This window comes from Ambystoma mexicanum, chromosome 11 (assembly GCF_040938575.1).
Source record: "Ambystoma mexicanum isolate Mex_15411 chromosome 11, UKY_AmexF1_1, whole genome shotgun sequence".
NCBI lineage: Eukaryota > Metazoa > Chordata > Amphibia > Caudata > Ambystomatidae > Ambystoma > Ambystoma mexicanum.
The window spans coordinates 1230457430-1230478915 of NC_090934.1; the positions used below are offsets into that span (position 1 = coordinate 1230457430).

A 21486-nucleotide genomic window follows, 5' to 3' on the forward strand; every position below is an offset into this window, starting at 1 on the left:
ACCACTGTCCCATATGCATCACACTGAGCTTCATCAGTATCTGTCCCTGGTTGGCTGGGCAACTTTTGATTCATAACCATGGCAGAGCCCCTAGCCGGTTTCAATTTCAAGCAGTGTTGGAAAGGGCAAAAACAGCGGTACAGTGGGACCCAACAGAGTATGGCACTCACTCCTTCCACATTGGGGTGGGGACATCAGCATGGAGGGGAGGTTTGGGCCCCTGAGAAATGAAACAGATGGGGGCCTGCATGACTGATTGTTATAGAAAATAAATAAGGCAAGGCTTGATCTTATGTAGCATGTTCTTTTGGCAGGTAAGGCCCCTTTCAGCTCTTCCTGGATTGTAGAGCACTCCTTTGTCACTCGAACAGGAAGGTGGCTTGAGGACACACAACACAGCCTATATTTTGAGAAGACCATCACTGCGTGGAGCGGCACCCCAGGCATATTATGGGAAGACATCCCTGAGTAATTAACAGACCTGGCTGGCTTCAGGGAGCCCCCAAAATATCTAGTGATCCTCTTAGGGGGCAATGATGTGGTGTAACGGTTTATTGAGAAGCCACCCTCAACCAGAGATTTCCTTCCTTCCCCACTAAAGGTGTGATGCAACAAACTGATTAACTGATTATTTTCTTTAACCCTATCTCAGACACATATCATGTCCCTTGAATCCCTCTTCCCTGATCTAACAATGAGCTGAAAACCAGGCTGATGTATGGGAAATATATTGGTATTTATTTAAATAAAAAGTAATAGAAATGTGCGTGAAAATGTCAAACACCACCGTGGCACAACTCAATCAACTTCTCTCAGCATAAATAAATCACAAAAGTGAGTTGAAAAGAACACAATCACAACTCTTCACTTCAAGAAATAATTACACTGATCAATAACTAAAGCAATTATCATGTAGTGGTGTGTGGTTATAAATTTACTGCTGGCTTAAAAGCTAGCACTAGGATTTCAAGATCGGTACATATACCTATGGCAATTATGATTTTGTCCACACTTTTTGTTTAAAATAAATACAGGGTGATTTAGTGTTTTTTTTCAGACTTTAGTTTGTGTTGAGGAAGTAAGACAGAAAAATTTGAATGATTTGGGGAATTTTGGATTTCAGATCCCCTCCACTGAAAGCCCTGTGTTGGGGAAGCTGGATAAAAAGGTTGGGTTGATTTAAGAACAAAGACACCCCTCTTCCTTAAAGAAGTTGGCGTCAGCAGGACAAAAAGTATTACCCAATTAAACCATAGGCTATCGTTTTCGGCGCACACTGAGAAGTGAGCTTTGTTAATTTCTAATTTTAACAAAATGTACCCCATAGTTTTCAGCCAAAGGGGGAATTCATCAAATTGGTAGTTTTAGTTAAATAGGCTAAGTATCTGCACAGTTTTGCCTTTCACCCCCGCCCACTATAAAGGAAAAGGATTTAAGGCAAGCAGACTCCCTCACCTTTTGGTTTCCCAGGGCTCAGTTCTACTTACCTAGAAAACCTCTGTTTAAAGTTCAGGAAAGACAGCTGCATCTCAGGACACTCTGGAAAGATAGGGCAGGGGTCTGATCACTCCACTCTCAAAAATGGCCCCCGCTCTCCACCATAGCACCCAGTCAGTATTGAGGCCATCCTAAAATTAGACAGCCCCACCCAGGTGCACTCTCAGTAATCTCCTCTGGAGTTTTGTTACAGCTGTCAGATTGTAAGTTTCAGCAGCCTTTGTGGTGGTCTGTCTCTTGTCTGTCTCCTTCTGTGTGTCTTACCTCCTCCTGGTGCAGTCCCCCTTATATAGCAGTGATGGCACCACCAATGTACAATCTTGGAGACGTACCCTGCAATAATTCCTGCCGCTAGGATTAGACAGTTACCCTTCTCTCTCTCCCCAAACCCAGCCTCCAAGTCAGGATTGGTTTAGGGGTCTCAAGCAACATATGGCAATTCCCATTTGTAATTGCCCTTTGTTCTCCTTTCAAATTGTTGGCAAAAACGAGTTATGTATCACAACATCATAATTTTACTATCAATTGCCATAATATAGATATTTTCTGATTCAGTTATTCCTGCGGAATGTGATAAGCCAACCACCAAGTCCATACCATGTAGCACGGCCATGTGGCACCTTTCTGCTGTTTCCTTAAAAAGCATAACAGTTATGAATGTGTACGTTATTACCCATATCCCTAATTTTATTCTTCTCCCTCTCACCAACTCTCACACGTGGAACATGTTCAGATCAGCCAGAAACAAATCTTAGATAGCCATTACAGTGCAAGGAGTCGCAGGTGGATGAATTTTATATCTTCAAAAGTGCCTGGAAATTACCTAAAAACGCTACATGCATGAAATCAATCTGTTTTATCATTGCTGAGAAAAGGGCCTCAATGATAATAGCCCTTTTAAATTAATTGTGAATCTTCATGTGGGACTAATGAGCTTCCTCCTGCCTTCTGGCCATTTCTTTTCACTGGGTCTGCCTGTACCCAGAGTTTTTTTGTATCAATCTCTTTGTGTTAGACACTTTCTCTTTGAAGTTGTGGCCCTCATTTTCACACATATTAGTCATGCTCCAGCCAACTGGAGATTGCCATGCTGTCAATGCCTTGATATCCAACATGTCTGGAGAACACTGAATTAAGACACCTTTAGCAGGACACTATATTGCAGTTGGTAATTAGCTGGGAGATGTGACATCCAGACGGGGAGATTTTCTTGTGAAGTTTCCGACAGCCAGCAAAAGGGTTTGTCTTGGGCTGACATTTTTTAATGAACACAAAGTGGCTTTTCAAATGTTAGTGAAGTTTTGTATTGAAACCTAATAAACATTGCTTTTTGTCAATCCGCACATCATGTCTTTTACCTGACATTTTACTGTGAGCAGTGATACATTTCACGTTTAAACTGTGCAAGCCATTTTTTTCAGTGTTTAAAAATCCTGTTTTCCATGTGAAAGGGAACTTTTATTCCTCCTTCTTTTGTAAATTAAAATGCTGCTTTTCCTTTGGTAATGGCAGGTAGGCCCCTTTCCACATGGTTCTTTAATTTTACAAAAACAAAGTCCAAACCGTTTTTGTTTCAGCGTTTAAAATCCTGCTGTTCATGTGAAAGGGACTTCTGTTTGGGGCCTTTGATTGCACCCCACACTGGTCAATCAGCGAGGAAAGGGTATACGAAATTTGCTCACCACTGAAGAACATACTTCATTGTTGGAAGGACACCCAGATGTATTATGTCTGAAATAATCCAGAAGGCAATGGCCTAGGGCCTTCTCCAATAAAGCACTGGACATACCAAAGAGGAAAGTGAACAAAGCAGTATTCAAGTTTTGCAGGAGCATGGGCGTACATTTGATAAGACACAGGGGCGTGCATCTATCCATAAAAGACCTTGGGTTGTTTTCAGCAGGCATTTTCAATACTTTAACATGAAGAGGAAGAAGCTAGTAGGTACTTTTGGGCAGGGACGTCAGTGATACATTTGGTGATCCATTCTTGTATGAACTGTCTATCACTTTACAGTGATACTGTAACCATATTTTTCATAGTGTACTCAGAAACAATGCTATGTGATGATGCCACTTCCTGTTTTGTCAAGGGGTGAAAACTTGTTTTCCATCGCTTTCCATGATGCGACTTCAGGGTGGGGTCAAATGACGTGATGTCATCAGAGGTCAAGGGTTGTGTGATGTCACTTCCGCTACCCCTGGCATTTTGGTGAAATGACGTCCCTGCTTTTGGGGGAAACTGGGCGGCCGTGGACCCACTCAGATGTGGCAGCACAGGGTTTCCCGGCCCCAGGTCTGCCATCGCCCTGTGCAAGATGTGAGTGCCCCCCAATCACCATAAATTCAGAACTGCAGGGGGAGCCCCCTGCTGTTCTTGTAAAGTCTATTTAAGGGCGCCTTGTATCCAGATTAGTGTCATGCAAACAGCAGCACCTATCATTTAGTAGGCGCTGTTTACATGACACTAAGCTAGAGGCAATGCACCCTTTCTGTGTGATGCCGTGGGGGCGCCCTTGTGCAGCCACACCCTCTGAGCGCACCTTGAGCTGGCGCTGACCCTCAACCCAAAACACATAGCGCCGGCCAGAATTCGCGGTCTTATTATAATATGTAGGCCTACCAAACTGCATTATGCACTTATCCTAATGGGCAGAGGTGGCACCTGTGTGTCTGGGAGTGGCCACCGGTGATGCACGGCAAAGGCATGCAGAGGCGGGCGCGTGATGAAGAGGGGAGCCGCTCTGCGGCGTCCATGCTTGTTGTGAGGGGAAGGCCCCGGGAGCGCCATTGGAGGACCCCCTGATTGCCGCTCTCTGCAGGCTCGCTCCGTGCAGCCCATGCTGCCGCTTTAAACACATACTAGCCTGCTAGGGCCGCCTCCGCCTCCTGCCCCACTCCCGCTGCTGACACAGGGCTGGCTGAACAGACCGGCGGTGAAAGCACGCAGGCACTGTCCGCATCCCCAGCGAGGAGGGGAGCAGGGGGCACTGCCAGGGGAGGGGGAGCAGCGGGCACTGTCAGGCGCAGCAGCACACCTGGGAAGGCGGAGCAGGGCCCTGGGCTGGGAGGCGGACTGCGCCAGGGGAGGGAGGTGGAGGCTGGGCCACCTGGGGAAGCCCGTTCATCAAGAGATGTTCTCCAAGGGGGAGGGGCAGGATCTGTCAGAGGAGGCTCCTTAGGAAGGGGCTGGTGCCCGCTTTCGCTTGGACCACTGATTCTCTAGGAAGCCCCGCCAGGAAAAAGACTAGCCCTCATGGATGTAGATCGACCAACATCCGAGGCTTGTAACGCCGCTGAGATGCCAGTCGCAGCTGATGAACAGAGCAGCAGCACCCCGGCTCCGCAACAGCCTGCACCTCGCTCGGCTCTGGACCAGCGCCTATGTCCTGGATTCTAGGATTGGTTCGTGCATTTCTCGTATTTTGTGCTGGATGTTTATGTTTTTCAAGGATGCACGCATCCTGCTTCGCTATGCCATCGTAAAGGATGGGCCAGTACTCCGCTGCTGCTCACCCTGGCGGTGAGGGTAGTGGTCGAGGCCGTTGCCACAGTCATACTTGGCAGCCCTTGGGAGCCAGGGGCCTGAAGCTGAGTGCCAGGGGCACTGGCTCTCATCCCTGCATGCTCATCTCTGGGGACACCCCTCTCCTCACCAGGTAAGTATCCTATTCGCGGTGACTCTGCGATGCCATTGCGCAGACCCGTATATTGCCGTGCCATCTTTATACATCACTTGCTGTTCCTCCTCTCTGTTTGCCCTCTTCCGCTGCTGTTGTTTCTCCGATAGCCCCTCCTGTATCTGCCAATGTGCTCTCGGGTTCCCTTTTTCTCCCTGCCGGTTCTCCCTGCCCTCTTTTATTCCCCCTCCTGTAGCTGCCCTGCCAGTCTGTTTCTCTCCCTGTTGTTTCTCTCACCCACCCCCGATGTCCCCTGCTCGATTTGCCACTGTCCTCCTCGGTATCCCCTTTTCTCCCTGCCCTCTCTGATGTCCTCTGCTGTATCAGCCAGGGTGCTCTCATATCCACCTTTCTCCCTGCCCTTTCTGATGCCGCCTCCTGTGTCTGCCACTGTCCTCTCTGTTTCTCTTTTTCTCCCTGCCATTTCTCCCTTTCCTCCCCGATGCCCCCCCTGTGTCTGCCACTGTCCTTGCTGCTTCTCCCTGTCGTCCCCATGCCCTATTCTGTATCTGCCACTGTCTTCCAAGTTTCTCCTTTTCGTCCTGCTGTTAATCTCGGTCCTCTCTGATGCCCCTGTCCTCTTAGTTTCTTTTCCCCCCTGTCCTCTCCCATGCCTCCTCCTGTGTCTGCCACTGTACTCTGTTTCTCTTTTTCTCCCTGTTCCCTCCGATGCCCTCTCCTGTATCCACCACTGTCCTCTTAGTTTCTCTTTTTCTCCCGGCTGTTTCTCCCTGTCCTCTCCGATGCCTCCTCCTGAATCTGCCACTGTCCTCTTAGTTTCTCTTTTTCTCCCTGCTGTTTCTCTTGCCTCGTCTAATGCCCCTTCTGTTTCTGCCACTGTTCTGTTTCTTTTTCTCCTTGTTCTCTCCGATGCCCCCTCCTGTGTCTGCCACTGTCCTCTTAGTTTTTCTCTTTCTGCCTGCTGTTTCTCCCTGTCCTCTCCTATGCTGCCTCCTGTATCTGCCACTGTCCTCTCAGTTTCTCCTTTTCTTCCTATCATCTCTGATGCCCCTTCTGTATCTGCCACTGTCCTCCGTTTCTTTTTCTCCCTGTTCTCTCCGATGCCCACTCCTTTATCTTCCACTGTCCTTGTAGTTTCTCCTTTTCTGCCTGCTGTTTCTCCCTGTCCTCTCCAATGCCCCCTCATGTATGCCACTGTGCTCTCAGTTTCTCTTTTTCTCCATGCTGTTTCTCCCTGTCCTTTCTGATGCCTCCTCCTGTATCTGCCACTGTCCTCTTAGTTTACATTTTCTCCCTGCTGTTTCTCTTGCCTCGTCGGATGCCCCCTTCTGTATCTGCCAATGCCCTTTGTTTCTTTTTCTCCTTGTTCTCTCTGATGCCCCCTCCTATACCTGCCACTGTCCTCTGTTTCCGCGTTTCTCCCTGCTGTTTCTCCCTGTCCTCTCTGATGCCCCCATGTATCTGCCACTGTGCTCCCAGTTTCTCATTTTCTCCCTGCTGTTTCTCCCTGTCATCTCCGATGCCCCCTCCTGTATCTTCCACAGTGCTTTCAGTTTCTCTTTTTCTCCCTGCTATTTCTCCCTGTCATCTCCGATGCCCCCCTCCTGTATCTGCCACTGCCCCCTCAGGGTCTCTTTTTCTGCCTGCAGTTTCTCCCTGTCATCTTCGATGCCCCTCCTATATCTGCCACTATCCTCTGTTTCCCCTTTTCTCCCTGTTGTTTCTCCCTGTCCTCTGCGATACCCCTTCCTGTATCTGCCACTGTCCTCTCAGTTTCTCTTTTTATCCCTGTCACCTGCGTTGCCCCCTCCTGTAGCTGCCACTGTCCTCCTCAGTATCCCCCTTTTCTCCCTGTTCTCTCCGATGCCCTCTCCTGTATCTTCCACTGTCATCGAAGTTTCTCTTTTTCTCCCTGCTGTTTCTCTTGGTCCTCACCGTTTCTGGTTCCTCCTTTGCCCCTTACGTTTTCCATCCCCTACTGCTGTTTCACTCAGCATCACACTGCGATATCGCTTCCACCCCTGCCCCCGCTCCCTGCTGTGCCAATTTGCCACGCTGTTTCACTGGGTTAACTCTTCCCTGCTGCTGTTTTGCCCCCACTGCCTGCTTCTCCTACCCTCTTCTGTGATCTATCAGCCCAACACCCCTTGTTAGACTTCTTCTGTCTCCCTTCCCTCCTCACCTGCTGTAATGTGCTCCTCTTGCCCCCTCTGCTTCTCTCTTTCACTGTTTCTCCCTTACACTATGATGCCTTCTGTTTGTCCCTTACACTCTGATGCCTTCTGTTTCTCCTTTACACTCGGCAGGTGCTCTCTAGTGTACTTCACCCATCCCCCAAACCGATGCCTTCTGTTTCTCCCCTACACTTTGCATGTGCTCTCTAGTGTACTTCACCCGTCCCCCAATCTGATGCCTTCTGTTTCTCCCTTACACTCTGATGCCTTCTGTTTCTCTTTAACACTCTGCAGGTGCTCTCTATTGTACTTCACCCGTCCCCCAATTTGATACCTTCTGTTTCTCCCCTACACTCTGCAGGTGCTCTCTAGTGTACTTCACCCATCCCCCAATCTGATGCCTTCGGTTTCTCCCCTACACTCTGCAAGTGCTCCATTGTACTTTACCCGTCCCCCAATCTGATGCCTTCTGTTTCTCCCTTACACTCTGATGCCTTCTGTTTCTCTTCTACACTCTGCAGGTGCTCTCTAGTGTACTTCACCCGTCCCCCAATTTGATGCCTTCTGTTTCTCCCCTACACTCTGCAGGTGCTCTCTAGTGTACTTCACCCGTCCCCCAATTTGATGCCTTCTGTTTCTCCCCTACACTCTGCAGGTGCTCTCTAGTGTACTTCACCCGTCCCCCAATCTGATGCCTTCTGTTTCTCCCTTACACTCTGCAAGTACTCCGTTGTACTTCACCCGTCCCCCAATCTGATGCCTTCTGTTTCTCCCTTACACTCTGCAAGTGCTCCATTATACTTCACCCGTCCCCCAATCTGATGCCTTCTGTTTCTCCCTTACACTCTGATGCCTTCTGTTTCTCCTCTACACTCTGCAGGTGCTCTCTAGTGTACTTCACCCGTCCCCCAATCTGATGCCTTCTGTTTCTCCCTTACACTCTGCAAGTGCTCCATTATACTTCACCCGTCCCCCAATCTGATGCCTTCTGTTTCTCCCTTACACTCTGATGCCTTCTGTTTCTCCTCTACACTCTGCAGGTGCTCTCTAGTGTACTTCACCCGTCCCCCAATCTGATGCCTTCTGTTTCTCCCTTACACTCTGATGCCTTCTGTTTCTCCCTTACACTCTGCTGGTGTTCTGTAGTGTACTTCACCTGTCCCCAAATTGATGCCTTCTGTTTCTCCCTTACACTCTGATGCCTTATGTTTCTCTTTTACAGTCTGCAGGTGCTCTCTAGTGTACTTCACCCGTCCCCCAATCTGATGCCTTCTGTTTCTCCCCTACACTCTGCATGTGCTCTCTAGTGTACTTCACCTGTCCCCCAATCTGATGCCTTGTGTTTCTTTCTTACACTCTGGTGCCTTCTGCTTCTCGTTTACACTCTGCAGGTGCTCTCTAGTGTACTTCACCCGTCCCCCAATCTGATGCCTTCCGTTTCTCCCCTACACTCTGCAGGTTATCTCTAGTGTACTTCACTCGTCCCCCAATCTGATGCCTTGTGTTTCTACCTTACACTCTGATGCCTTCGGTTTCTCCCTGACACTCTGCACGCGCTCTCTAGTGTACTTCACCCGTCCCCCAATCTGATGCCTTCAGTTTCTCCCCTACACTCTGCAGGTTATCTCTAGTTTACTTCACCCGTCCTCCAATCTGATGCCTTCTGTTTCTCCCTTACACTCTGATGCCTTCTGTTTCTGCTCTACACTCTGCAGGTGCTCTCTAGTGTACTCCACCCGTCCCTCAATCTAATGCCTTCTGTTTCTCCCCTACACTCTGCAGGTGCTCTCTAGTGTACTTACCTGTCCTCCAATCTGATGCCTTCTGTTTCTCCTCTACACTCTGCAGGTGCTCTCTAGTGTACTCCACCCGTCCCCCAATCTGATGCCTTCTGTTTCTCCTCTACACTCTGCAGGTGCTCTCTAGTGTACTTCACCCGTCTCCCAATCATCGATCGGTCCCTCGCCTCCTTACTTACCTCTCTGCCCCCAAAGTTACTGCGTCTATCGTGTCCCTCTACTGTGGAACCGTTCTCTCGTATTCTCCCTGGAGTTACAGTAACGCTCATGCTGTTTATCTCCTTCCCTTCTGACCACCCCCCACCCCATTGGCGGCTTCTCCGTATTTCACCTGCCGTTCTGCATAGCTTCCAAGTGGTCCCGCGTCCAATGTCACACCTTTTGACAATCCCGGCTTTTAAAACAGCAACACTTTCCATTCTGTGACTTCATTCTCACCGTTGCCTTTGGTATGATGGTCTACACATCCGGACATGGCCGCATTTGTCGTGCGTGACCTGGGGCCACCTGCTGGCTGAGGAAAGTTTTGTTAACACTCTCCCGTTGCTGTTTTCCATTCTTCCTCGCAGGCTGACACGCCCCTCGACCCCCTCTCCAGTCGCCTGGCTCCCCACTGGCGCTAACCCTCTACTCGTGCGTCTCTCTCCCCTGCGAGGTGAGAGCCACTCTCAGGTCAGCCCATCACGAGCAGCCAGTCACGTTTCGCATGATTCCTTAAGGGACGTCTGTCCTTTGAGGAACTCACTCTCTCCTTTTGGCCGCTCACCCCTCCGCTTTTCCAATCTCCCCCTGGTCTCTCCATTCCCTCATCCTGTACTCTATTTGCTGTTCCCTTGTCCTTCCCCTCTCCCGCTCTGTCCTTCCCCTCTCCCTCTCTGTCCTTCCCCTCTCCCTCTATGTCCTTCCCCTCTCCCTCTGCTGGTCTCTCTCTTTGTTGTTCACCTCTTCCTCTGCTGTCACTTTTTCCCTCTAATCTTCCCCTCTCCCTCTGCTGGTCTCTTTCTCTTATCTGTCCCCTTCTCCCTCTGCTGTTCCCATCTCCCTCTGTCCTTCCCCTCTCCCTCTGTTCTTCCCCTCTCCATCTGCTGTTCTCTTTCTCTTTGCTGTTCCCCTCTCTCTCTGCTGTTCCCTTCTCCTTCGGTTCTCTCCCTCTCCCCCTGTTTTTCCCCTCTCCTTCTGTTCTCCCTCTCCCTCTGCTGGTCTCTTTCTCTTAGCTGTCCCTTCTCCCTCTGCTGTTCCCTTCTCCCTCTGTTCTTCCCCTCTCCCTCTGCGGGTCTCTTTCTCTTAGCTGTCCCTTCTCCCTCTGTTCTTCCCCCTCCCTCTGTTCTTCCCCTCTCTCCCTGTTCTTCCCCTCTCCCTCTGCTGGTCTTTCTCTTAGCTGTTCCCTTCTCCCTCTGCTGTTCCCTTCTCCCTCTGTTCTTCCCCTCTCCCTCTGCTGGTCTCTTTCTCTTAGCTGTTCCCTCCTCCCTCTGTTCTTCCCCTCTCCCTCTGTTCTTCCTGTCTCCCCCTGTTTTCCCAACTCCCTGTGCTGTTCCCTCTCTTTTTTGCCGTTTTCCCTTTCAGCCTTCACTTCCCTTTCTCTTTCGGAATCAGTTGTTTTGATCTCGAACTCTTCCTTCTGTGTTTCGTACTCGGCCGCCGTTTCTCCTACTCCTCCATGTCCGTTTTCCTTACTGATTATCATACACTCAACCTCACCTCTCAGAATGTTTCGCTTTCTCGCGCTCTCTCTCTTGCCATGCCATTATCCTCCACCATGCTGTGTCTTACTCACACCCTGCTGAACCCTTCTCCACCCCCTACCCACACTTCGCGTGTTTCTCTTCCCCTCTGCCTCTCGTTTTTTTAATCTTTGTTTCTCTCATTCCCCCTTATGTGTCATTGTTTACTTCCCCGTTGATTCAAGGTCCCTTTCTTTCTCTTCCCACTCCTGTTCTTGACACTCCCTTCTATGTCCGCGGCTGCCATTGCACCCAGTCTCCCCACCTCGCTCGGAGCCTGTTCCCTTCCCCACACACCTTTCCCTTATCTTCCCCTTCTTGCTATGACCCCCTCTTCCTAGTCCTCCTTCGCCCTATTTCACAGCCACTCACGTTTCTTCTGATGCTTCCTCTACCAGTGTTGCCTTCTGCTGCTGTCATTTTCACCTCTCCCTATAGCCCCCTGCCTCTCTCCCTCCTCCGCTGGTGTCCCCCGTCACTCCCTGGTCACATGTCACCAATTGGTTTGCTCCCTTCGCCGCTCCGCCTTTTCGCTTCTTCCCTGACTTTGCTGGACCACCCTCGTCCCCCTGTTTGCCTCCACCCTTGGTCTATCATTGTACCCCTATTTGTATGATCCCTTTCGGCTTCTGTCCCAATGTTCTCGCGCATAATGCTCTCTTTCTGTGCCCCCCTTTCTATCCGTCTTCCAATCCCCTTATTAGATTGCACCCTTATTTCCTCCTAGCAACTCCCCAACGCCTATTACAATGCCCGCCCACCCACTTACCTTGCAGCACCTACCTGCTTCTCTTATTTTGCCCACTCCTTCCTCCCATTTCCTCTACACTCGGATCTCCCCTCTCCCTCGTTTCTTTTCCTTTTAGACACATCCTTCTCTTCCATCACCCCTTCAGAAACCCCCCTCCGCACCCCCGACTATCCTCCCATCTTTCCTCTCACACCCCATGAGGCCCCTTCCCTTCCACTTTTTCTTTTCACTCCAGAACCCCCTTATCTATTTCCCACTCTTTGTCCCAGCGCCCCGATTACTCTCCCGGACCAATCCACTTCCCGTTATTTCCACAGAAACCTGCAGGGCTCGAGGCAACTCTTGGAAAGAGCAGTCGCCACCAACCGTTGCATAAATCCTCTGTGGATAGCCCCTCCCCCTCTGCGTCCCATTGGTCCACTGTGCCAGGATCCCGGGCAAAGACCGTCCCTGTATCCTCTGCCTGCTGCTCAGCATTCCTCCTCCGTGGACAGTCCAGTCCCCCTGACTGTCATCTTCCATTTCACTTTTCTCTCGTGCACCCCCTGCTCTCTCTCACCGTCTCTGCCGGTGGAAATATATTTACCTTTCACGTGTTTACCTCCTCCCATCATGTGCTCTCACTCCCCACTTTACTGGGCCCTGTGTTATGCACTCCAGGTTTTTTTTTTCCATAATTAATTTAAATAAGATTGTTTCATTTCGGCATGGATGTAAGTTGTTAGTGTTTAATGGTTCCGGGTGTTTGCGGACTCGGAAGCGGCCTCTTTACGAGACGAGAGAGACGAGAGAGAGGTGCTGCTTGAGTCAAGCTACCATACGTCCAGAGGTTCTTTCCTCTAACCACGTCTTTCGCCCTCCTCGAGAGTGTGTGGCTGACGCGGGCTGCTCTGAGACTACTGAAGCTGGACTGAAGGCTGTAGGCTGTAGCTGGCTAATCGGAGCCCAGCCCGGAGCCCAGACCTGCCCGAAGCCCACAGGGGAGGGGAGCCTGACAGCCCTTGGAGAAAACTAGGGTAAGACTGCCCCCTTCCCCCTGCCCCCTGCCCCCACGAGGCGGAGAGCGCACTCACGGTGTGTGTTGTGTCTGCTGCGGCGGGAGCCGCCGGCTGTGTCGAGCTCAGAGTCGCGCTCTCAGTCAGCTCTTGGAGTGTTGGAGCTTTCCCTCATGTGGTGAGGCGGTGGTTGGGTAATCTCCCCTTGACTTTGACCAAGCTGTCTATGCAGTGTAAAGCACAGGACAGCATTGGTTATTAAGGTGGTGTGCCTGGCTCATTGTGGCCTGAAGCGGCCCCAGAGGGGAGTAATTGGAGGTGAGGTGCGGCTTGACACACAGGCACGCAGATATAGCGTTTGGTTGCCTGCTCCATTGTGTGCCCATCAGGAGGAAAGGGTGAGCAGGGAAAAGCACGGGGTGCGAGCGCCCTGACTGAAGGCTGAAGGTCCCCAGAGTTGGGTCAGGGGGTTGAGTGAAGCACCGCCGGGTCCGGATTTCTGAGCAAGAGGTGGTCTCTGCAGCATTGCTCCCGAGTATCACTCCAGTATAGACACTTGGGTGAAGTGGAACTAGAAAGCACGTCCCGGAAACTTTTGGCTTCTAGCCTTTGATCCCGGCAGGTAGAGCGTAAACACCTGGAGTTCAGGAATAGGGTGGTCTGGTGAGAAGAGCCTTTCAGGGGGTGCTGGAGACGGTAGGATAATATCGTATTTCCTTTAGGCGGCACAAGGAAACAATAATCTCTCCCTACTGACATCAGTACCCACTATCACAGTCGCCCCGGTAGCTTCACAGTATCTGGATAAATACATTCTTTTTACCGAAAGTGAGCTACATTGCAAACATGCAGCGGGGGAAAAGAGCCCCCCATTCAATTTATAATCTCCGGAAAGCCAAGTCTCAACCGTTAAGGAATCTAAGGAGACCTACAAGAAAGGGGATAAATCGAAGAAGAAAGCTCAATACGCAAAACCTGTGGCACAAGGGGCGATCACAGAGTTTTTTACTGTTAACCCTCCCCCTGAAACTAATTCCACCATAATTGAGGAAACTGCTGCTCCGGGGCCAAGTGGTGGCATTTCTTTAAATGCCACTAATTTCGATGACATAGACAATAATTCTCTCTTGGATCTCTGTTTAACTATGCAGAGAGGGATGTCCACACAACTACCACAGATGATATCCAGTGGCGTAACGCCACTGAAAGAAAATAGCAGGAATACCCCCTTGGGGGAATATAATTTGGACGGAACCAGGGGTCGATTATCTGCCTCCCCGAATCTTGCAATGGCATCGATGGAGGACGTTCCAGATAACGAGGGGGAGGTTAACATCAGCACATATGCAAGCGCAACTGAGTTAAATGAGCTTCAATCATCAGTGGCCGCCCTCGAATTTGTGCTTAAGATACTTCTGCAAATGTCAGGACGTATCCTGGCAAACACCAATTCCATCTCCATGGCTTTAGATCTGAAGAATCCCGTCAGGGAAGAAACAGAAGCTAACTTATCCGACGCCCTCCACATTGCTGAGGAGATCGAAGAGCTGGAAACTAGGGGAGAGGTGGCTGTGGAGCATGCTGAGCCCAATGGGAATAGCCAATCTGAGGAAGCATCCTTGGAGGCAGACGACCAAGAACTAGATCAAAGCTCGATGGTTTTCCCTTCACGGAAACAACGTAGAGCGGCAAAGAAAGCTCTTAAAAATAGGATACCCACAACGAGTGTTCCATCGTCTGCAGCCAAGCCCAGGCCTGTGCCACAAATAGGTTCTAAAAAAGCCAGGAAAAGACTTGTGAGAGCAGCCGCACGGGCGGCAACGAGAAAAGGACTGCTTACAGACTGGTTGGTACCTGAAGAGAAGTCCATCTGTGTGGTCCCAAATGAAGTCTCTTTCATGGTCTCTGAGCTGGATCTTGAATCCAGTTTGACAACATATCCTATATGCCCTCCCGGGACTTTGGCGTCGGAAGAACCACTGGAGCATATTCCGCCTGACCAGAAGAGTGTAGCTAAGGACAACAACATGAACCGCATTTGTTTTAGCAAGAACCTATATCCTAGTGGAAAAAACCCTTGGTTGGCGCGCTCTGAGCTACTAGCCAGACTTTATCACATACCCCAACTTCACGTTTTAAAATCTGAGGGCTTCCTGTTCATTGAACCTTTGCAGGGCCCCAATTGCCACGTCTCTGCCGTACACTGTACTTTTTTGTCTACAACACAATTGATTAGAAAATATAAAGAAGAACTGAGAGCAGTAGACATTGACATTGATGTGGACCCGCAGGAGAATGACCCTTGTGCTGAATCTGAAGTGATGTGCACACCAGCCCCGTTGGCAAATGAGCTTAAGTCTGGGGGAGGGGTCAATCCTGCCCTGGCTGAAATACAGCAGGTACTTAAGTCATTGTTGGAATCCCTGCCGCAACTGATACAGAACCATTGAAGCTTCTCATTAGTCACTTGGAACTGCCGAAGCTTTGCTCATCTCCTGAGGTCGGAGGGTTCGGTAGCCTCATTATCCCAACACAGTTACTTTTGTCTCCAAGAAACGTGGTCACTGGACCCTCTGCTGCTAGATGGTTTTGTCATACACCAATCACCTGCTAACCAGGGCTATAAGGGCCGCCCCTATGGGGGATTACTCACGGGGGTAGTTAACACGGTTATGTCTAGAAAAATCCAATGTAAAGCTGAGGAACATCTTATGGCGGTGGAGGTGGAACATCTTGATGAAAGTGGTTTAGGGAGGTTTCTCCTAATTAATCTTTATAACCCTCCAGGAGCGGTGGCAATAGACATGCTACAAGAGGCAATACAGGATTTACTGTAATCTTGGTCATCGAGACCTGGCAATGTAGCCGTGGCAGTTATGGGGGACTTTAATTGCCACATGACTGACGAGGTATTAATATCCTCTAATCCCGATCTTAATGCAAGATGTCTGATGACCCATGGAAAGAGAGATGGTGAAGGATTAGGATGGTTGCAATTGTTTGATTCCTGGGATCTTACGATGATAAATGGCCGATGATAAATGACCTGGGAAACACACTTGGTCCAATGGATCCTCGTTAAGTACCTTAGACTATATATTCATGTCCCCCGAGATGCTGACCAGAGTGGTTGATATGAGAATTATACCTAACAAGTGGAGCGACCATGCGTCGCTGCTTTGTACACTTTGCCTCCCCACCCCGCCCCCCCACTCATTGAATATTGGTAACATTCAAAGCAATCCCACAGGATCAAGAATTGTGTGGTCTGAGAAGAACATTAGAGCGGCCACGGAAGCTCTTAAACCCGTTGCGTTAGACGGCTTCTTTGATTTCAATCTTTTGTCGGTGAATGACAGAAGATTGGATATTAAGATTCACAGGCCATCATGCAACGGCTAAAAAGGGACACATGGTAAAAACGGGGGGCATTATACTCCCCTATAATAGGGAAATCAGGGATGCCAAGAGAGGGTTAAGATCTGAGATTCGAGGCCTGAAGTCTTTGTACTCACTTGGAGCCCTCTACTGCGAGAAAGTAAGAAAGGCTAAAAATAGATACATAGCTTATATTAGGAGCATTAAGGCAGTCGAGAGGAACAATAGAAACCAAAGGCTTATCGAGACAATCTGCTCTAGAAATTCCCGCAGTATTTGGTTACTCCTTAATGAGAACAGAGATAAGGTCAAATGCTCTTTAGTCAACCTTATCGGTGAGGAGGCTTGGGTACAATTCCTATTGGGTCGAAACTCCGAGGAGGAGGAATCTGTAAACAGCCCTATGCAGAAGGCCCCCATCCATCCTCCTTTTGATGTCTCAGTGGAGGCTATCCTGAATAAAATGATTGCACTTAAGTCTTCTAGAGCCCGCTGCCCTAATGGGCTGGCTAATGCAGTGATCAAGAATCACCCAGTATTCTGGGCAGACTTGTTTTCTCTACTTTTTAATAAGATCTTAGTGCAGGGGAAAATTCCTAGCACCTGGCAAACAGCCATTCTTATTCTGGTTTTTAAAAAGGGCAGTCGGACAGATCCCAACAACTACAGGCTTCTATCCATGCTGGATATTACGGGCAAACTTTTTGCATCATTACTTCTTAGTGAGATGCAGAAATGGGTAGAAAAGAATAAAATACTCAGCAGATTTCAATGTGGCTTCAGGCAGGATTTTTCCACCTCGCATAACCTACTGGTCATGGATATTTTGCGCACACGGGCGCTTAGTAAGGGGCAGCCCCCGCTCTACGCCCTATATATTGACTTTAAGGCTGCCTTTGATTCCATCCCCCAAGCTAGACTATGGACTAAGCTTGAAAAATTGGGATGCCCGTCAGGCCTCTTATATTACCTGAGGCTTTTACACCAAAATACTTCTGCTTGCCTTAGATTAAATCAGGAAGGCAAGATGACGAGAAAGGTGACGCAGAATAGGGGGCTAAAGCAGGTCTGTGTCACAGCACCCCTCATTTACAATCTGGTGTATGATATCCCTGAGGTGTTGGCAGAGGCGGATAACTGCCCTCCTAATATTGGCGATGCTTCCTGTGCAGTACTCGCATATGCGGACGATCTGGTTGTTTTTGATAATACCATAGGTTGACTTAGGCGTAATGCATCCACTCTATGGGACTATGCCAGGGCAAATAGCTTGACAATTAACCTAGAGAAGACACAGGTGCTTAGATTTACTAGGAAAAGAGCATCTCGAGTGAAACTGATGGTACATAAAAATCATATACTGTAGGCGCCATTTTATCGTTATTTAGGAGTTGAAATAGAGCCCCTTGGTGATTACCCAATGTGTAGACAGGGACGCATCACTAGGGCAACGCAAGTTACCGCATTAATCTCTTCTTTTACTAATAAGCAGGGTGGTTTTACCCTTTGGGGGACTCGCCATCTATACATCCACGTGCTTGCCCCCATGATCATCTATGGCCTTGAGTCTTTGCTCTCTTTTGACCTGGCATGGCTACAATTGATGGAGGGCAAGTTCTGGCGACTAATACTGGGGTTATCCCTGGGTGTCCCGATGGCCCTGATCAGACTTGAATTGGGCCTGCCATCACTGAAAGTGATGGTATTAAAAAGGAGAGAAGGGTTTTACCTCAAGGTGATTGGTGGCTCTACTAATCCCCTATTGACTGTGATCCATCAGGAGGTGACCAAAAAACACACCACCTCACCCTTACAGAAAGCCATGACAAAATTCTTTATAGATATTGGCTGGACTCACAGAGGGGTAACTGTTACCAAGGAAGTACTAAATGCACTCGGAAAAAAAGTGGACCTTTGGGATTGGCTTGAAAACTTTTCTCATCTGAGTAGTCTTAAGAGCTACCATTTTGTGAAATACAGATTGTATGATTTCATGAAACCTCAAGCCTATCTCTACCTTTGTCCCACTAGGAGGCTCAGGTGCTTTATTATTCTGTTCCAATTAGAACAATTGCCTACTCTGTATAATGTGGGTCCCAGGAATAATATCCAATTAAAGAACGAGTATGCCGCCTATGTAATTCCCCAGAATGTTTAGAGACAGCCAGACTCCTTCTAACGGAATGTCAGACACTAAAGGAGACAATCTTGTATCACCTGGGTGAATTTGTGCATGATCCCCTAAGTATATGTGAAACCGCTTTTTGGCTTTATTGCACTAACACCCGCAACATGCACTTATTCATTGCATTGTTTAATGTCTGGCAGCAGATTGAATCAGGTCTGGCACTCTGATTTAAATTTTCTTAGTACTGGAGAAGGCAAGAATGGTCAGATCATTTTGATTAGGAAGAGGCCCTTTATTACTCATTTCTCACACTTATTTTTGTCTAAGACTCAAGCGGTCTTGTGTAATGAACATGTATTATTTGCACCGCTAAATTGCTCAGAATCATGTGAAAAGAAAATAATTCACACATATTCCAATGGGAAAATGTTTAATTCATTTTTGTTGCTGTATTATTGCTGTTTTTATATTTGTTGATGATTTGTTGTTTTATTAATGATTTCATGATTTGATATTCATATTTGTAATTTGTAATATGTGTAAAGTTTGAATTTATTTTCAACCTATATCACATTAAAGAATAATTATTATTATTAATGGCCAACCAGAAACCCACACGAGGAGAACTCCCTTTCACCTATGCAATAATGCACATGCCCCTCATAGATTTCAATGGGACCACCATCCAGCACACTCCCAGCAATGTTACCAATGACCTGAATGGCATCCCCGCCACGAAAACCACCCACTTCGCCCTCCTTGCTCAGCAGGAGAGGTGGGCGTCCCGCTACTAACTCGTTTCTCTACAGAATGGGTACTCCCGCAAGCCTGCCCTCTCTGTCTCCCCTTGTTCTGCCTGCCTGAGCTATGCTTAACGATGCCACTGCCTGTGCTTTTATTTCCCGTCATGCTCCGTTCCATCGCCCGACCCTTATCTCCTCACCAGAGGGGTAGCCAGGATTGTCTAACAAGTGGGGCCTGAAGCTAATGTAGTTGGGTCCACTGCGGTGACATTAACATCTGTAAATGCCCACACAGTGCTGTCGAGTGGGCATTTACAGATTCTGGGTGAGCCTTGCTCACTCAGGCCCTACACTGTCTACACCTCTGCTCCTCACCTTCCGCCCGTCTCCCCTGCCCTGTCTGTCTCTTCCCATATCTCACCCACCCTTTCTCCCTCCACATTGCACCAGAGGCAGCAGTGCTGTCACGGCGGGAGGTGGGGGCGCGGATACCTAGCAGGCAGGCAGGCTGGCGGGGCTGGTTTTGCGGCAGGATGGAGTTTTGGGAAGGGGTCGGCCGTAGAGTTCTGCTCGCTGCTGCTTTCACATTCGCTACATTGTAGCACTTGCACATCCAGACAGCGCTATCAGTGTGCGGCAAGCCTCTGTACCATGCCCGCTATGTAGAGCTTTATAGGTGACCTCCCTTTACAGTCAGTGCCTTAGTAGCCAATGCTACCTAGCATTGTGCCTCATTCCGACCCTGCCGGTAGAGCCGTCAGGATACCGGCAAATGTGGATACTGTTTCCGGCACCTGTCAGATTACGGGTTCTGGCGGAGCAGTGTTGATCCACATTCATAGAGTCCCATATGACTCCATGAGGGGATTTGCTGTCAAGGGCTTTTTTGTCCGGTAGGGCGCCTGGCTTACCACTCCCCGTAGTGGGGTGGTCCAGTAAAGTGCTGGTATCCTTGGATACCAGCACTTTTTTACTGGACCGCCTGACTTGGAACGAGCCCCATTGTCCTGCATCCTGTTCCTCTGATTCATCACATTTAGGCAGCCCCAAGCCCTGCAGCTGGCTACCTGGCTCTTCGCCTGTCCAGCTGAACGACTCCCCGTGCATCATGGCTGAAGGCCACCTTCAGTGCCAGTATGGCCCTCTCGAGTGGCATCATGACTACATTCAGTGCCATTGTAGACAGTAAAGTGACATCCTAACAAACATAAGTGCTATTATGCCCCCTGCATCAAAACTACCTTCAGTGCCATTATAAAGCAGAAAAGTGGCAACTTCAGTTCCACTATAGCCCAAAAAAGTGGCATCATGACTACCTTCAGTGCCATTATAGACCTGTAAAGTGGCATCATGATTACCATCAGTGCCAGTATAGCCCCGAAAGTGGCACATTCAGATCCATTATAGCCCAGAAAAGTGGCATCATGACCACCTTCAGTTCCATTATAGACCCGAAAAGTGGCATCATGACTACCTTCAATTCCATTATCCCCCGCTCAAGGGCATCACGACTACCTTCTGGCACCATGATTACCTTTAGTACTGTTATACCCTGCAGTGGCATCATGACACCTTCATTGGCAGTATGGCCTTCTTTAGCAGCATCACGACGACCTTCAGGGCCATTCTAGACCACTAAAGTGGCAGAATGACCACCCTCCGTTCATTATGGACCTCTCGAGTGGCATCATGATGACCTTAAGTGCTATTGTGCCACCCACCCCCCCTCGCAGTGACATCAAGACTACCTTCAGTTCCATCATGACCCCAACATGACTACCTTTGTATTTATTTATTTATAAAGCGCACATAACCCGTAGGCATTTTGGCGCTGTTACAGAGACCAGTTACATCCTGAGAAATAGTGGTTACAGTTACAAGCAATTCCATTGGCAATGACATTTGCAATACCATAATGACCTGGATGGCCGGTGTGTGTTTTCCATAGTTTAGGAGAACAGCCAAGTTTTGAGAGCTCTTCGGAAGATCCAGTAGGATTCTTCCACCCTCAATGCTGGTCGGAAGGGAGTTCCATTGTTTAGCTGCTATGAATGGGAAGCTGGACCCTCCTGCTTTTATGCGTTTGAATTTAAGCTGGACAAGTTGGTGGGAATAGGGGGTTCTAGTGGGCCTAGAGCAGTGAACCTTGGAGATTTTCTGGGATAGGTAAGGGGGGTGGTGGGTGGCAGACTTGGAGATGCACCTATGCGTAATAGGCAAAGTTTTGAATATTCAGAAACCAGTGCACGGCTCTGCGTGCGGCCGATATGTGTTCAGATTTTGGAATGTTGCGGGCCGCCCGAAGATCATTGTTTTCGCTGGTCTGCATTTTTCGGAGGTTGTATGCAGAGGTACTAGCTAAGAGTAAATTGCAGTAGACTAGCCTGGTGCTGATGACTTTGCATGCGATGGTTAGACAACTGCCTGTGGTTAGGAAGGGTCTGGAGGCGTTTATCAGTTTAGTTGTGTAGGTTGCAGAGGAGGAGATGGCATTCACTTGGTGTGTCAGCAAAAGGGTGGCATCAAGGTAGACACCCAGAGTTTTCACCACGGTGGAGACTGGAATCTGTGTACCATCTATATTGAAGGCTGTGTATTTGGGGTCAGGCTTTTTTAGCACTGCTGAGGGCCCAGCAAGAAGGATCTCCACCTTATCATCA

At 49.0% G+C, this 21486-nt stretch overlaps 1 protein-coding gene across 2 annotated transcripts in view; it reads left to right on the forward strand.

The window, feature by feature from the left end:
* The first annotated feature begins 4203 nt into the window (after positions 1 to 4203).
* INSYN1 (inhibitory synaptic factor 1) overlaps positions 4204 to 21486 on the forward strand; it is a 350778-nt gene continuing 333495 nt past the window's right edge. The window contains exon 1 of one of the 2 annotated variants that reach the window (XM_069624598.1): positions 4204 to 4901. The gene's annotated coding sequence lies outside the window, so the exon portion shown is untranslated. Of the gene's footprint in view, positions 4902 to 4949; positions 5156 to 21486 lie in introns of those variants that run through there. The other variant, XM_069624599.1, reaches the window with a different exon arrangement.